At 47.9% G+C, this 18,019-nt stretch overlaps 1 long non-coding RNA gene across 2 annotated transcripts; it reads right to left on the reverse strand.

Moving 5' to 3' along the window:
• Positions 1-15,190: 15,190 nt before the first annotated feature.
• LOC129151066 (uncharacterized) lies at positions 15,191-16,778 on the reverse strand. 2 transcript variants are annotated; one of them, XR_008557873.1, is made up of 2 exons: positions 16,701-16,778; positions 15,191-16,224 (listed from the first exon to the last, which is right to left on the reverse strand). It is a non-coding gene; the product is annotated as an uncharacterized LOC129151066 (long non-coding RNA). The 2 variants fall into 2 exon arrangements; XR_008557872.1 differs by having other exon boundaries at positions 16,668-16,707.
• Between the last annotated feature and the right edge of the window lie 1,241 nt (positions 16,779-18,019).

Genomic DNA, 18,019 nt, shown 5'->3' on the forward strand with positions numbered 1-18,019 from the left:
TCCATTCACTTTTAAAATGTAAATTTATTTTATGTCAAAGGAACTTATCAAGAAAATGGAATCACAGATTCCCGAATGGGAGAAAGTATCTGCAAATCACATATCCGATGGAGGTCTCGTATCCAAACTACATGAAGAGCTCTCATAACTCAGTGATGAAAAGACAAACACCCAATTTAAAAGTGGTCAAAGGATCAGTGTAGACACTTTTCTGAAGACGATATACACATGGCTGACGAACACATGAAAAGGCGCCCGACAGCATCAGCAACTGGAGAAATGCAAATCAGGATTACACGCGATGCCGCTTTCCCGTGCCATCACGATGGTGACAATAAAATCAGGTTCGAACAAGTGTTGGCGAGAATGGAGAAATTGGAACCCTCACGGATTACTGGTGAAAATGTAAAACGGTACAGCGACATTGCAAAGGTTTGGCAGTTCTCCGAAAGTTAAACACAGAGTTATTATATGGCCCAGTAATTCCTCTCCCAAGTAGATAGCAAATCAAAGAGAATTTGAAACTTATGTTCATACAAAAATTTTCCCACAAATGTTTATAGCAGGGTTATTATAATAGCTAAAGAAGTGGGAACAACCCAATGTCCAACTGACATTTGATAAACCAAACGCGGTCTCTCTGTACAACAGGACATAATTCAGTCATAAAGGAGATGAAGTGATGCTAAATGCCACAATACGGATGACCCTTGAATACTTTATGCTGAGTGGAATAAGACGGACACAAAGGGCAAACATGATTTCACTTGTGTGAGATACCAAGAATAGGCAAATTCACAGGAACACGAAGTCACCAGGGACTAGGGGAGGAAGGGATGGGAAGTTCTTGTTCAGTGGGTGCAGAGCTTCTGTTTGGGGTGATGAAAAAGTTCTGGAAATGAATATTGGTGATGGCTGCACAACATGGTGAAATGCTAAAACCCACTCACTTGCACAGTTTAAGAGCATGCATGTTATGGTATTTCAACTTAAAAAAGGAAAAATAAATTTATTTTAAAAGGAAACTTTCTATTACCACCATAAATAGAAAACCAGTGATTTTTCAAATACATGTTATATAAATACAATACAAATACAGAAATATTAGAATTTAAAGTGTCTGTCAGCAGGCCACCCAGCTTGTCCTGAGGACCACCGGCAGGACAATCACCCCTCAGCCACCCCCTTTTGTTTGCTGACAGATCCCAGTAGAGGGTCAGGCGGAACAAGGCCAGGACACTCACAGTCATTGGGAATTAGACAGGTGAGAGGAGCATGGAAAATGGAGTTAATCACGCGATAATATACGTATTGAAGATGACGTGCTACGTACTTGGACACCCCAAGAACAGTACCCACTCCACTCCAGGAGCGCACCGAGTAAGCACAATGCTTACCTAACCCTCATCATATTCTTAGTAAATAATATGACAGTTTGAGGAAACTGGTCATGACAGAGGCGGGTCCAGTGTGAGAGCAGGTGATCGGATTCGGAAGCTTACAATTTTAGCCAAGATGCTGCATTACCTCTATTTGGCCCTAATATTGAAGTTCAGCATAATCTACTACACACACACACACACACCTTACCATATGTTACCATCATCTGAATTTTTTTCTTTTATGGGCAATAATTGTACTTCGGATAAACCTCATTGGCTACGACGCTGCCAATGTGCAACACTCATCTGAAATTTTAATTGAAAAACAGATCCAACCATGATACAGAATAACAGTTCTAAGAACGTCATAAATGTGCATAACTTGTATAAGAGAAGTCCTCAGTCTAAATTGCCTGATGAAAATCATCCTATCTTGAATGCACAGGGAGGCCAGTTTCTAAATGGGAACTCTCAGTATTGTAGTATGTTTATACTGATAATGCAATTCCAATAAAATCTATTTTATTATGAAGCTAAAATAATTCAAACATTGGGTTGGCCCACAGAAAGACAGGTCAGTGGAACAGACTAGAAAGCTCAGAAACAGAACTTAATAATGAAGTAGGGGCGTTTCAAATTGATAGAGAAAGAATTACTCAGTAAATGGTGCTGGGAACTGTGGTTGGCCATTTTGAAAGAACGGAATTAGATTCTTACCTCATACTGTACAGCAAATTAACTTCTAGACGGATTAAAGAGTTAAATGTCAAAGCTGAAACCACAAGGGAACCAGAAGAAAATAAGCATAATACCCAAGTATGAAACCATAGTAAGAAAATAGATTTGATTACAAAACCTAAAACCGTCAGCAAGATCCAACATGCAAATTTAAAAGGCAAACTTCAAACGTGAAAACTTTTTGTGGTATGTGAAGGGGAGGCGTCCTCAACAGAGGTCCTGGGAAGTGGAGTTTAAATGAAGCGCAAAGCAGATGGTCAGCTAACAAACACAAAACGTGAACACAGCCTCACACCATCAGACGTGCAAATGAAAAGGCCGACACCGTTTTGCCTTCCAATCAGCAAAGATGAAAACAAACCGGCACGAGCAGGGCTGGGGGCTGCTGCTGTGGGTGGGCTGGGAGAGCCGAGCTGTGCCACCTTCGGGGGCACCTGGCAACCCGAGTCCAAAGCCTTCATGCTGGTCACACCCTGAGCCTAAGGAATCCTCTTAAGGAAATAATCAACTCATGCGCAGCAACGTCTTAGAAAACAGGAAAAGCATCCCATCCAATTTCAACAGGAGGTCAGATAGCATCACCAGGACGCAGAGCAGTGCTTGACGGAAACCAGCCCCGGGCGTGCCTTCTGAAGCGGGCTCGGGCCTGACTTCTGTGCAGAAAAGGAATCACCGACGGAAAGGCTTGGCGGTGGTCTGGCTCCCGGGCCCCGTCAGTTCTCCGCTGCCGCACAATGAGCCCAGGAAAGGGGGGGCGGGCTGACCCTGACTCGGCCCTAACCAGAAGGCAGTCAGTGAGGGGACGAGCTAGCTCCACCTGGTAGCCCCCCAAGAACCACCGTGTTCCAGACAGGACAGGGTGCTCACGACGGCGGCCTCGAGAACCTGGAGCCAGCAGATCCTGGTCTGCGTGACCTCTGACACGGAGGAGAGCACGCAGCGCATCTGTCAGCAGTTCCAGAAGGCGTGCACAGGAGAGGCGGGTCAGGGTTGAGCAGGGGTCAGGCGCTGGGCGCCAGAACAGGCCTCTGTTCAGACATCCGGGCACACAGAACTTCCCACAACAGGAGTCAGCCACATGGCAGAGGGTCAGCATGCAAACCCTGCTCATCAGTCACATCTCAATAAAACTGGGGGAAATGCAAGCATCCTAGAACAGGCCCAATCCATTCCCCAGCTGGGCAAACATGGCGGCAAGGTGACAGGACAGTGTTCAGAAGCATTTCATCAGCAAGTCCACGGAACTGGACACTGCCAGTTCAACAGCAACAAGTAACTCTGAGGCTAGCGAAACCCAGAAGAGTCTTCTGTGACGGTGACCGTCACTAGACACCGTAACGGACCAAGACCACCGCCCACACCCTCCCATCAAGTGCAAAGCCAAGGCGATCATCCATGAGTAAATGCAAAGACATACCTGCTTCTTGCACAGGAAGACAGTAGCACGAAGACATCTTAAGGAGAAGTAAATTACCGAGGCATGGCTATCCGTACGCACCACATGCTGAAGCACAGAACTGCAGGATTTGAAACTGAAGCCGGCACATGAACAGACAGATCAATGGTCACAGAGGTATTAGTCAGTGAACAGTGTGGAGCCAACAGGCTAACCGTCCTTCCGTCACTCGTTACACCAGATGCAGTCCAGACGATCCCAGATTCCAATTTTAAAACAGGATGAAACATGGGGTTTAACAACAAGTAATCTTGAGAGATTAGCCTTTCTGAACTCATAAAATCCCGAAGCCATAAAAGAAAATATTGATGAGTATTTGTATATTTAAAATTCTGAACAGCAAAATTTTAGCATAACATTTAAAAGTCAAGACCAACAGGAAAGTATTTGACCGGGCTAATCTATTTAATATATAAAGAGCTCTCTTTAAAGTAAGGAAGTACACAATCCAACAGAGATGCAAAAAACGATGAAATGTATTTTCACTTCTCACACTGACAAACTGTCTAGTCCAAGAGCACGTGTCGGTGTCGGTAAGACATAGGGAAATGTCAACGCCAACCACTTCCCTGAAGTGCATGCAGCCTGGGCCACCCGCATACTCAGAAAGGCACGGGGGCTGCGAATGCCCGACAGGAAGCTGCCTCCCGTAGCTATGGTTGCCCCCGTACCTAAAAACACATACCGACAGCCCTGGCCGGTTTGGCTCAGTGGATAGAGCATCAGCCTGAGGACTGAGGGGTCCTGGGTTCAAGTCCGGTCAGGGGCACATGCCTGGGTTGTGGGCCTGATCCCCAGTATTGGTGTGCAGGAGGCAGCCGATCAATGATTCTCTTATCATTGATGTTTCTATCTCTTTCTCCCTCTCCCTCTCTGAAATCAATAAAAATATATTTAAAAATACACACATACAAATACCCAGTAGAGCCTTATATACAGTAAAAATTGCTGGAAACCACCTAATTGCTCACCAAAAGAGAAATGGATAATTAAAACATGGGTTACAACACCAATGTGGAAAAGCCTAAAGCCAACCATAAATACAGATATGCTGTGAGCGCCTAGATATGTGTTAACGGGTAATTCAAAGTGCACAGCGGAGCCACTATGGGTTTAAACATGCACAGTTCTCCAGAAAGACTCCAGCAACAGCCGCCTCTGGGAAGGGGGCCAGGGTCAGAGAGATGAGCCTGTACCTCCACAGGCTTTGAATTTAACAGGTGTAGGTGTTCCTTTGAACACGTTCTACGCCTTTAAGTTAAATAAGTTGGACGAAAATCAGCAGAGCCTCTGCCCTGGGGTCAGCATGAGGCAGAGACAGGACCTTGCTTGACACAGACGGTGGGTCCCCAGTTGTCACACCGACAGAAGAGTAAGGGACAGTACACCGAGCACCCAGAGGCCGAGGGGAGAGGACTTGGGGGCGGATCCTCGGCCCTGGCGTTAAGCTCCCCTGACCTTGAGCTGAGTAAGAGACAGGGGGGCTCACACTGGGCTCCGGCATTTGGTGGCCTCTGGGAGGAGGGAGCGGCACTGAAGGCAGAAAGCAGCAGGGCTGTGCTGAGAGGGGCAGGCAGGGGCAGACTGCGCGCCCCCCGCCCCGCACGCTTCCACTCAGGACTGGACACGCTTACGCGGCTACCGGGTGGGATTTCAACAGACCAAACACAAGGTCTAATTATGGCATTTCGCTGCAAACGTTACAACCGCTTTCCTAGAACAGTTTGTCTTCCAACCTTCTCGGGAAAGCACACCAGGAAGCAGACTGAGGCTCGCTTTGTGCTGAACAAGTCAGACAGCTCATGCCCAGTTCCGGTGGGGACAAGCGCAACCCAACGGTCTCAACTGCTCCGCGGCACTTCAGGCGGCCAGCCTTTCTCTACTTGCGCAGCAGGAACTCTCAACACCCCCCCCACCCACACCCCACCCCCGCAGACTGAGCCCAAGACCCCAAGAGCACGAGGGAGGCGGGGAGGGAAGGAAGGAGCAGGGACAGAGCAGGAGAGGATGCCGGCAGCTTCTCCCTCGCCAGGTGTTGCTTAATGACGAGGGGGGCGCATTCTGCGAACGGAGCGGTGAGGGGACCTCCTGGCTGTGGGAACACCGGAGGGCACAGCCCAGCCGGTCTAGCTACTGCACAGCGAGGCTCCACGGCCCAGCCTGCTGCTCCCAGGCCCAACCTGTCCACATGGCACGGTACTGCATCCTGTGGGCAACTGTAACACCGTGGTAACCACTTGTAGATGTAAACACAGAAAAGATAGTGAATACGGCATAAAAGATAAAAACGGTGCGCCTCTGCAGGGCTCTTACCGGGAAGGGAGCCTGCAGGACTGGAGGTTGCTCTGGGCGAGTCGTGAGTGAGGGGGGGGGGTGTGAAGGCCTAGGGCCTTCTGTCCACCACTGTGGACTTTATACACACTGTACTCTCAGGCTCCACTCCGTTTATAAAACAAGAGACTGAAAGCAGAGAACATGGTGCAATCAAGAGATGTGGTAAACGCAGATGTGTGAGGCTGCCGCTGGTATACCATGGCAAACTTAGTAAGTACAGAGTCACTAAGATAATGATGAGTATAGTACTGTGTACCATGTGCAAGATTAAACATTCCGGAGCCAGGAAAATAATAAAGTAGTTGTATGGTTCCATTTTAGAGCAGATAATAACGGTACAGTGTAGTATGTCCATGGAGGAAAGAAGTCTGAGGGAATATAAATTGTCATCAGCAGTTACCTTGGGAGAAAGTATAGAGGGATTTGCATCTTCTGCGCTGTGTCTTTCTGTAGTGCTTGACTTTTAAATACAAGACCAGTCATTTATAAAGGGATTAAAATAAATTATGCCACACACTCACCACGTCCCCATCCATACAACAGTACACAATACGGTAACATTAGCCATGGCCTTACCTAAAACTGCAAAATTTTGGTCCCTTCAGAAGAGTTGCTGAAATGCAAAGATAAGCAGAGAACAAAGCCACAGTGTGACATGGACACGGAGTTAAGGTCGGGTGTCCTCAGCCTGACACGAGTACCTGAAAACATTACACTTCAAGAAAAGTATGGTGTCCTGAACCTGGTGACTCCCATCAGCATTTAGCCCACAATGTTCAGCTCGCAGACGCCAAGAATCCATTGTACCCACTACAGTCTCCGAGTCACCGTGAAGACATGACAAATCAAAGAAGGCAACTGGCAGAAATTGCGGTTTGCTCTACAGGGTGCTGAGCATATGAGCAGATAATCGCATACTCGGGTGTGGGAATTGGTACATTTTTCTGGAGGGCGGGACAGGGCAGAACAGGACACTGTCACCCACGTCCTAGGACCCAGGAATTCCACCTCCTCGTACCCGCCCTGAGAAGCACTCAAGCCTGTGCACTGGCGGGTGTGGCTGGTGACGACAGCGCAGTATTGTTTGAAACATCAAGAGATTGACAATGTCCGTCAGTATCAGAATGGCTAAGTAACTCATAGTAGTCATGTTAAGAAATACTACACAGCAGATCAAGTGAGTCTCCCTACTGTTAAATGGAAAAAATAAGTCAATAATTATATACAATACACAATATTTTCCCACTTATATAGAAAAGAAAAAGAACACAATCGCATTTAGATGTGGATCGAAATGATTAAAGGTGTGGCAGAAAACACAGCCAATGGGCGACACTGGTCACTGTTGGGAGTGGGTAGTGCCTACCTTGTTGGTCCAGTTTTAATTCTGTATACAGCAACCACCTATCACCTGTATAATTGTGCTCAGTGGAGTCAGAGAAGCAATGGGAAAGTCAACAAATTAACTGTGGTAGAGTCACATGATGGATTCTATCCAGCGAACAAACCGAATGAACTACATACACACAGGGCAAGGTATGAACCTTATATTAAATGGGGAAAAGTCCAGAAGATTATGTACAACATTAATACCTTTTCTATAAAGTTAAAAACAACTACAACTAAAATATGTACTTTACAAAACGCATTTAGATAAGAATTTTCTTAAAGTCAAGTGAAAAGAAGCAAGTAAAAGGAACCAGTATTGAGGAGGATGGCCTTGGCCAGAGGGAGGCAGGGAGGTAGAGGAATTTACTGTTAAAAGTTCTAGTTTTTATATTGAATATTAGGTTCAGAAATGCTTACCACACTAGTACAAACATCAAGGAAGCAAATAAAAGAGAGCATGTTATATCATGAACCAAAGATTAACCCAGTTCTGTGTACTCAAGTTCCAACAAGGAGAGAATATTCTTGCCTTGAGAAGAGTATCATAGCTTCAACTTACTAGATTTTAAAACATAATGGACAATGACCGTCATTCCAATTCACTGCATTTGATTGAAAATAACAAAAACTATAGACAAAAATTCCAGAAATAGATTAAGGCAGATAATTTTAAGACCTGGAGTAAAAGAGCAAAAAACAGTATTTACTCAGTAAAACTCTGATATTTCAACTTTATGAGTATAAATAACTTAGATCCACTCCTGGGTTAGATTCACATTACTCCTTAAATGGAGAGTATTGACTGTGGTAGTATATACATGCTTAGCTACTAAAGAAAGTAATCAAAACCCAACACATTTATTGTTATTATTAATTTCTTAAAAGCCCTTGTATAATAGATACCTTTTGCTCCAGCAATAAAAAATGAGAGTAAGTTTGACAATCTCACTGGCAAACACTTACCTTCCCAACTCTACGAAAAATGTATGATCATTATAAAAAATCAATATGGAAATTTCATGTGGTAAGTGGTTAAAGAGGCAAAATCAAGTAGTAAAATCAAGTAGCAAAATCAAGATTGTAAATCAAGTAGTAAAATCAGACGAGCCAGTAATTACAGAAATGCAAATTATGATTACTCAAGTACTTTTAAAAGTAGCAACAACTACTCATAACATCAAATTTGGCAAAGAGTTCTTGAACATGACACCAAAAGCACAGGTAACAAAAGTAAAAATAGATAAACTGGACATGAAAAGTAAAACTTCTGGGCATCAAATCAACAGAGTGAAAAGGGAACATACAGAATGAGAGGAAATATTGGTAAATTGTGCATCTGTTAAGAGGTTAACATCCAGAATATATAAAGAATTCCAACAAATCAACAAAACACACAAATAACTCTATTTAAAACATGGTCAAAGGATTTGAAAAGACATTTCTCCAAAAATATACAAATGGCCAACAAGCATATGAAAAGATGCGTAAATCACAAATCATTAGGGAAATGCAAATAAAAACCACAATGAAATATCACCTCACTCCCTTTAGCATGGCTGATATTAAAAAAGCAACAGGAAATAACAAGTATTGGTGAGGATGTAGAGAATCAGAACCCCTGAAAACTGCTGGCAGTATAAAACAGCGCAGCTGCTATGGAAAACAGTGTGACAAGTCCTCAAAACTTACACATAGAACACCACGTGACCCAGCATTCCACTTCTGGGTACAATCCAGAATAACTGAGAGCAGTCTCAGTAAGCTGTTTGTAGACCCATGGCCATAGCAGCATTAGGCACAATAACCAAGAGGCGGAAGCAACCCAAGCATTCAATGACGAGTGAATCAAGTGATCAATGACAAACGAGTGGTATAGATACACAATGGATTAGTCAGCTCTTTAAAAAGTAAGAAATCTGACAGGCTACAACATAGATGAACATAGGAGAACATTATGCTAAGATAAGCCAGTCACAAAGGGCAAACGCTGTATGATTTCTCTTTAATGTGAGGTACCTGGAGAAGTCAAACTCAGAAACAAAGGAGAATGGTGTGCACCAGCCGCGGGGGGTGGGGGGGTGGGCGAAGGGAATGGGCTTTAATGGGCACCGAATTTCAGTTTTACCAGGAAAAAGTTCTGGAGCTTGGTTATATCCCCAACAATGAAAATATACTTGACACACTGAACTGTACACTTACAATAGTTAATGGTACATTTTATTGTCTTTTACCACAAACTTCCTGCTTACAGCCTAACACTGACAGACACTGTGCACAAGCTCAGTGGGATGGAGCAATGCAGCCATCTACGCACGACCTCTCTCGGGGTCACAGGCCCTTCGGTGAGATTGTGCTTGCCACAGAACAACATGGTTTCAGAGCATTCACAGGCCGCTAGAAACCAGCCGTGGAATTCTCGTGTAAGACCTAACCCGGAGAAAAGGCCACTTCCGACGTGTTTGTGGACTCTGCTGCTACAGGGAAATGTTAATCGAAACAAAATTAAATGTAAAACCCTATGAATAGGCCAGAATGTGCACCCTGATTACCACTAAAGGCTCGGAGCAAGGCGGCGGGGGAGGACGGAAGAGGGAACCAGGAGGAGGGCCCAGATCTGAGGCTGGGCAATAACTGGGAGGAAGTCACTATAAGCCAGTGAGGAGTGGCTGTGCCCACGCACATTCATGACCCCACGTCGCAGACCAGGAAAACAGGCTCGGAGGTAAGTACTTGCTCCGTCTTAAAGCTGCAAGTGGCAATTAGGGAGTAGAACCAGTTCGTGTCTGTACCTGTTTTTGACACCTCCCATCCCAGTTGCCACAGGTCCAAACCAGTTAGGGGAGTAGGAAGCCATGGAGGAGAAACAACCAGGACCCCACTAGGAGAGAACACCCACCTGCCCAGAGGTCTCCAGTGAACTGTCCCGCTGAGACAGCCTCGTGGCTGCCGGGACTCTGCCACTCCATCTAGCCACAGGGAGGCATCAGTGGGAGGGAGAAGCTCTGGGGGCTCTGAGAGGGTGGCAGGCCTGCTGACCCCGCACCCAACACATGAACAGACTTAACTCCAAATGGATCACACATTTAAATGTAAACATGAAACCATGAGTGCCGCAGAAATTATAGTTCGGTTCCTAAGTGTTACGCCAAGTGAAGAAACCAGAAAGAATGACATATTAACCTCAGAAAAAACTAATTTTTGTGTCTGAGACACATTGAAAAGGCAATATACAAACTAGGAAAAGTATTTGCATCAATATAACAGGATTATTAATATTCTTAATGTAATTGCTTTTGCTGAACAATGAAGAAATGAGTGATGAAGAGGTGGAGTCACGTATACACACAATTGCCAATGGCCAATCGAAGCGCAGATGTTCAGCCTCATTGGCAGCAAAGCAGTGCTCACACCCACCCTATTGAAACCCAGCACACAATGAGCAGAGGTTTTGTCTTTTTCAATATTTTCTTATTGATTTTTAAAGAAATGAAGGGAGAGGGATATAGAAACATTGACCAGCTGCCTCCAGGGCACGAGACTGAAACCTGGGCATATGCCCTGACGGGGATCAAACCAGTGATCTCTTGGTGCACGAGTCCACACTCAACCACTGAACTATACTGGCCAGGCAGAGTGAAGGGTTTAATATGATACATGTTCTGAGAAAAACAGGTACCTCACTGGTGAGATGGCTAATTTGGAAAATCCCTCCCTAGATGGTGAACTAGCAACAGGAACCTAAAGCCTGACATGACACAGGCATTTCACAGGCAGGAATGCATTCATGTCACCCAAGGAAATAACATCGAATGTAGTAAGTTTGAGCTACAGGGAAGGTCAATCACAGCATAACTCCCTGAGAAAAAAACTCTGAAAGATGCCATGCATGTCCTCTAAAGGAGTGTTTAAATTGATAGCCATACAATGGAACCTTCTGTCACCGTTACAAAAGATGCTTCAAAATGACCAAAGTCCACTTATATTACATGGCAAAGGCAGCAGAACAGAACTTACAGCATACCCTTCTGTAGGAAAAGGATTATATTCTAGCATAGGAAAAACTAGACGCAAATATGCCAATGCCAATTGTTAATGGAAGATTACTGCTTTTCAGTCTTCTTACTTGTAAACCTTACAATAAACTATTTTTACCCACGAGAGCTGAATTAAGAGTTACTTAAAAGAAAGTGAAGGCGGTACAGAGCTGCGGAGCGGAGGCCCCGTAGGCAGCAGGGGAGAGGTAAGGGGGTGGGTGGAGCAGGCGCCCCCTCCCAAGGAGGTCCAGGGCACCTTCCTCGAGCCTTTCCAGGCTGCAGCAGGGTATTCTTGTGCATGAAATATAAACACTCAGAACACACGCACGTATCTGTAAGCCTGTTTGGCATTTCGTTTGCAATGACAAGCACTGCTCAAAGCCAGGGGCCAGCGCTCCCTCCAGAGACAGGTGCAGAGGTTCGCCGCCAGCATGAAGTCCCTTAATGGCGTGGTCAGTAAGAAAAACCACGGGCTCCCCCAGGGTGGGTGGGGGCAGTGATGACCCTGTAACACATACCATTCCTGCGGTTTAGTGTCCAACCTGGGGACAGAGGAACCTCAAACAACTTAGGCTGTTTCCCTGTTTAGAACTTCCAAGTTCAACTTTTGCTGAGGCCCCATGACTCCTAATTCGTTCCAGGTCACCATTTTCTTCTACCCACCGCCTCTGGGCGCTCAGAGGCAAGGCTGGAATCAGACCGATGCCCAGGATGCAACACTGTCCACACCTGTGCCCCTCCCGCCTGAGCCGAGGGGAACCGAGGGCAAAACAGGTAGGAAGCTCATAAGTCCAAACCCCCTGGGTTGGGGGGAGGCCAGAGGACATCAGCACAGCCTCCCCACTTCAAACCTCTCCCAAGGCCAAACATTGATACCCGATGGAGATATCATCAGCCCGCCAGTTGCTAAGTAACAGCACTATTTACACAGAGGTATTTACAGCAGTTACCCTTTAAGGTTGGCAGCAAGTTTTGTAATCATCCTATAAAGTACAAGAGGACAAACATATTCTGGAAAGAGGGCAGAGCAGGTGGAGGAGGGCTAGGGTAAAGGAAAACAAAGGGGAGAGGGGGAAAGGAGGCCTAGACTGTCCTGGGCTAACAGGAATGGATGGGGTGGTGAGCAGGGAAAGGACCCTTGAACCTGCCCACTATGGGGTAACTCTTGACAGAGCGGAGCCCTGGATAGGTGGGCACAGTGGCATACACAGGAGGGGTCACAAGGACGGAGGAGGCAGGCAAACAAGACACTGAGCAGGGACAGCAGCCAGTCCCATTGCTGCTCTGGAATCCCGCCACCTGTTTTGGTCACAGCACAGCAGTACAAGGAATTCGCTCCCAAGATGAAATGCTGCTGCCACTCCCCACCCAGGATCCACAATCAGCTTCTAACCACACCTTGTATAGTCAGCTGTTCAGTAACAGCACTTACACAACTAAGCCCAAACTCTTGTCATTCACCAAGAGAAAAAAATATAAGCCAAAGCCAAACTCTTCAGTAAAATGAGAAGAATGTATGTGCTTAGATCCAAATCCCAGATGCAATCCAGTCTCCCAAAGACCCAAATATGGAAAACACAGAGTACACGTCCATTCTATTCTTAGCCCGTTTCCCGTAAGCAAATGGAAAAATAGGCCCTCTTGCTGACCACAGCATTGGGAAATCTAACCAGGTAAAATTCCAGGGTATTACCAAGTACTCCCCCCGACCCTGACACTGACCTTCATTGAGTGGTTGGCACGTTTTTCAAAACCATTCCATTACACACCCCCAAGTGAGCAGAGCCCCGCCCCGCCCACCAGGCTGCAGACCCACCCATCAGGACACAGTTCTATTGAGGTTACCATATTCTATCGAATGACCCCAATTACTTGGAGCTGTTGAAAAGTGAATTTAAGCCTAAATCTACAATATGAAGATACATTCAAATTGATTGTGAAGGCAACTTGATTTACAGAAAAGATAAAGGTAAAAAAATATAGCAATACAACGATTCTAATGAGTTTAGAGCTCAAACCTTTATTTGTGCTGAAATGGGGAAGAAAAATGATTAGTCACATACATGAGGCAACAGTACTAAATCTTACCCAACTTATTTCCCCACACATGCATGAAACTCTTTAATTCCAAGGACAGTCAGTAACGGGGTCATGCTCAAGTCTCTGGTTAAGAACGAAACTATCACGCCAACAGATTTTTAAACACTTTTTTAAATCCAGAAGACACAGAATCCCAAAGGCAAAAGTACTGGGGATTTAAAATTTCTAAGGTGAAATTTAAGGGGAAGAGAGACATAACAAAAAGCCACTGGTATACTTTACCAACAGATGCATCTCAAACAAGTGATGTACCACACCTAGCGAAGCCTCCCGCCTCATTTTTGTTCTTGCTCCCCAAAGTGGTTTTCGCTGATAGTTTCCCCGGTAGTACTGGGTCATTTAAAAAGCACAAACTTTCAAACTAAAGATATGCTAGATTACCTAACCTTGGTACATGAATTGTTACCAAAAATTAGAGTAATTTTACAGTGACCACAAAAGGTTATTTGGTTCTCATTACAATGACTATGTCAAGATAATAGTAAGCAAAAACTTTTAGGTACAATGTTAACATACAAAATTCCTTTAGAAATCATTTTTCACTTTGCTCAGAATTTTCTATCAGAAAATCGAGTTACAAACCCAGAAGAGTAACCCCAAAAGCGTACATCTAATCTCAAGTGTACACCAAAATCTCAAGAATTTTTTTCCCCCAAATTTAAATATTTTAAAAGCCCACAATTTGAGCACTGGAAGTCTTTTCTCAGACTCACCCTCACAGCTCCAGAGAAACCACTTAGCAGTGAAGGAGGTAATACCCTGCTGCAAGGTTCTGACACCCACCTTTGAGTGACTGACCCGGGTCTTGGGCCTTGCCCACCTTGCAGCAATGCAAAACAATTTTGCTTTTTCCTCTGCACTGAGTTCGAAGTGCTTTAGAAAGTTCCCAATGAACTTTTGTGCTTTCCAAGCAACAATTCAACCAACATGAACAATTTACTAATATTAAGTAGTATTTTCTTTACCCATGAGCTATTAAGTTCTCCAGAGCCCTCCCCACTGATGTTTTCTCCAGAAAATCCCCCTCAACCCACATTCCCTACCACCCTCACCCTCTGCAATATACCCACCCCTCTCCCTTTTTTCCAGCCCACCCCTCGCAGTACCAAGCCTGCCCTCCCTTCCCCCAGAGAATTCCCTTCCCCCATATTCCCTACAGCCAGCCCCACCCTCTGCCACAGAGCTAATAACCCCTCTTCCCTTTCTTCATCCCCCCCTCCCCAATACCAGTGTCAAGCTGTGTCCTTTCCCTTACAACCCTCTCCTCAGGCTCCTCCCATTTGAATACCAAGATTATTTTGAAACCCAATCAAGTAGAATTCAAGTTAAAAAACATCAAGATGAACCAAAAACCACCACCAGTACCCACCCATTCCCCTTTGTACCCTGAGATGCAATGGAAATGCCCAAACTACACCTGCCATTTCTAACAGAATTTGGGCATGACCAACTGTACCCCACCAGACTGCAGCACACTCCAATCATCCCCACCCCAACGTGCTTCATCCCAGCCTTTGCCTAAGGCACTTCAAACTTGAACATTTCCCACAGTTCCAGCATCACACTCAGAATTCCTCCGACCAAAGCACAGGCGGGTGGGCGGGTGGGTAGGTGAGAGGATCACTGGGCTCCATCTGCAAGTTCCATCTACAAGGCATCACTCTGCGTTGCGACATCAACGTTAAAATGTTCTACAGCTTAAGAATCTTCTGGAAGCAAGGTTCGTGGCGGAGAACTAGCATGACAAGGAGGCTCAATATAGAAGATGCAGCATCTGAAAACCTCCACCCCCAAAAAAGGAGGGGTGCCTGCTGGCATTCACGTGCCCGGAGGTTGGTGCTCCAAGATCAACATTCAAATAAACACATCTGCTGGTGGCCCGGATGCATCTGACTCGGACTTTAAGATTGCCCCCCTCAGAAGCTCATCTGAAAACCTTAAAGGATGGGCTCCTGCACACAGGGCTTCCTGAGCGAGCCCTGGAACCACGCCACTGGAGAACTTCCTCCTCCCAAGACTCTGGAAATTCAATCTGCAGCCATCAATTTAGGCGCGCTCTCTCCTCCAGGGTCTCCCTGCTGCTCTGCTACGCCTCACACTGGCCAGGGCTCCATGTCTGCTGGTGCCATCTGGTCGCGGTGACGAACACTATGGTAACAAACCACGGTCCATGAGGCCCTTTGGTGACTTTCAGCCGGTACCATCGCTGCGGGCCCAGAAAAGGGTGCCCATTCAATCCCACCCTCTCACCGGCCAGCAACGCCAACCCGCCCCACCCCGAGCCTCTCCGTCAAGGTTACCAGCAATACCGACTCCAACAGGGACGTGAGCGCCTTCCCGGGCTTACCAGGTTACCAGAAGCAAGGCTTAAGTGAAGGGATAACCTCGAGAGAGTTAAAGGGAGGAGGAGGGGCAGTGAGCTCACAGGAGAGGCTAGCACCGAACCTAGAGGAAAAGTCCAAAGGGGAGCACTGCCACCTGGAAGATAAAGCGGGGGTCAGTGTTGTCCGCACACACCTGCCCCTGCTCAGCAGCCCCGCTTCCGACACGTGAGGCGCCGCACCAGTAACCTGAGGGTGGCACCTTACCTCCTCCGTCACTCACTCCTTACGCCACCCTCACTGCCGACCAGGGTCTGGGCTCTGCCAGCCGGGGCCTGGCCGGGCCCTCTCCCGGGCCGAGCCCCAATTACATACCACCCTGGGCCTGAGCCGTCAGCCCCGCGAAGCTAACTTCAATTTCCACCAGACCAGGCCTCATCTCCTCCCCGGGCGAGTTCACACCCCTTGGTCTGGAAGAAAAGGGGCTGCTGGTGTGACGAGGTCAAGGTCAGCCCTCCCGACCCGGCACCCACTGCCTTCCTTCCTTCCCAATCACTCAGGGCCTCCACTACCCAACTGCCCCGGGTCTCCAGCGGGGTGGCGGGACCGTCTCCTCCACCCCCCGTCTGCCTCCTCCCAGCCAGGCCCTGCGGCTCTCAGCCCACGCGGGAGCATCTCCCTCCCGGAGGCCGGGCCCCTCCGCCCACAGGCAGCAGCGAGGCCTGGACGGGGCGCTGCCGGCCTCCTCGGTGGCTGCGGCTCCTTTCAACGAAGCTTTCCCCAAGATCTACTCTCCCCCTCCACCTTCCTCCTCCTGGGACCCCCAGGTTCCAGCCTCGTCTAACTCTGCCATCGCCCTCATCTGCCCCCCGAGGCTCCCCTGAGGCCCTAAGCTGGCCGCTCCGTCCCGCACCACTAGCCCCAGCGCGGCCCTCCCTGCGGCTACCTCCTGCCGGACAGGCCACAACCTTTGTGCTTTTATAGCCCTGCCGCGTCACCGAGCACCGCGCAGCGGGACGATTCCTCCACCGCCACCCGAAAAAAAGTCCGCCCCTGCCCCCCCCCCACCCCGCCCGGCCCGCGTGCTCGGCCTCCGGGCGGCCACCGCCCTCTGCCGTGACCAGCACATGTCAAGGTCACACCTGGGGGGCGGGTTGCATGGGGGTGAGTCCCCTTTTCCCTAGAGGTGGTGGGGGTCCCAGCCACCGTCCCCCGAGAGAGGAGGGGGCGTGAGAGGCGCGGGGTGGGGGGTGTCTGCTCTACCGGGTCGCCTCAGGTCACCCCGCCCCGAAGAAGCCCGAAAGAAGGGCCGGCCAAGGGTCTGGAAAATTCCAGGAGGCGGCGGAGGGATCTCTGCAGAGGACGCATCACTCGGGAGGCGGCAGCGCGTGACTCCGCGGGCGGCGGCCGGGCCTCGTGAGCGCCGCTGACGTCAGCGCTGCGGCTGGGTGGGGGCGGGGCGGAGCCCTCCGAGAGAGGTGGGGGTGCTGGCAGCCCGCCACCCCTTGGAGAGCCGCACCCACAGCCGTGCTAACTGGTGTCCCCGGTTAAGAAACCCAGTTGTGATTTTATTTTTTAAATGGTTAGGCTACATTTAATTAAAAAAGAAACAAGGAAAAATAAATGGTTGGGAGCAAGTAGGTCTGGAAGTTCAGCCCCAGTTGCCACAGTAGCTTGAGAGGCGTGCGTCATGGTTTTGCTATGCTGTTACCAGGGGCCTGGAAGTTTGGAGTGTTTCACAAGACAAGCTCTTCCTGCCTGGGTAGAATACTTATTATGTTTTAAGTGGAAAATGCCAGGTGCAAAGGAATAAAAAGTAAGAGCTCGTTGGGGCACAAAGCAGTATCTGTAGTAATTGCGTGGCAACAAGACCAAAAGGGTAATTCAACCCAATTTATTTCTGGATTGGGAGGTGGGAGAAAAGGAAAATTAAAAAAAAACACACACCCTAATGTGTCCAGGGCAGTTTACAGCCTGTGGTGGACCTCAGGGAGCCGGTTTGGTGCCCACCTGGGCCACTGCCCGCTGGCCGCCCACATGGAGCAGGCCCCCAGCCTGGGTCTCCTAAAGCAGAGGCACAAAGAAAGGGGGTGAGCTCTGCCCCCTCCCCGAGGCTAGGCAGGTCCTGAGGGAGTGGTGAGGATTTTGGAAAGGGTAGTTTGGCACCTCCTGAGCGCCAGCTACCCCTGTGGGGCCAAAGGGAGGAGGAGGAACCACAGCCTGGGACCCCCATGTGGCCCAGGTCTGGCCCCTGAAGTATAGGGT

Source organism: Eptesicus fuscus, chromosome 13, assembly GCF_027574615.1.
Source record: "Eptesicus fuscus isolate TK198812 chromosome 13, DD_ASM_mEF_20220401, whole genome shotgun sequence".
Taxonomy (NCBI): Eukaryota; Metazoa; Chordata; class Mammalia; order Chiroptera; family Vespertilionidae; genus Eptesicus; species Eptesicus fuscus.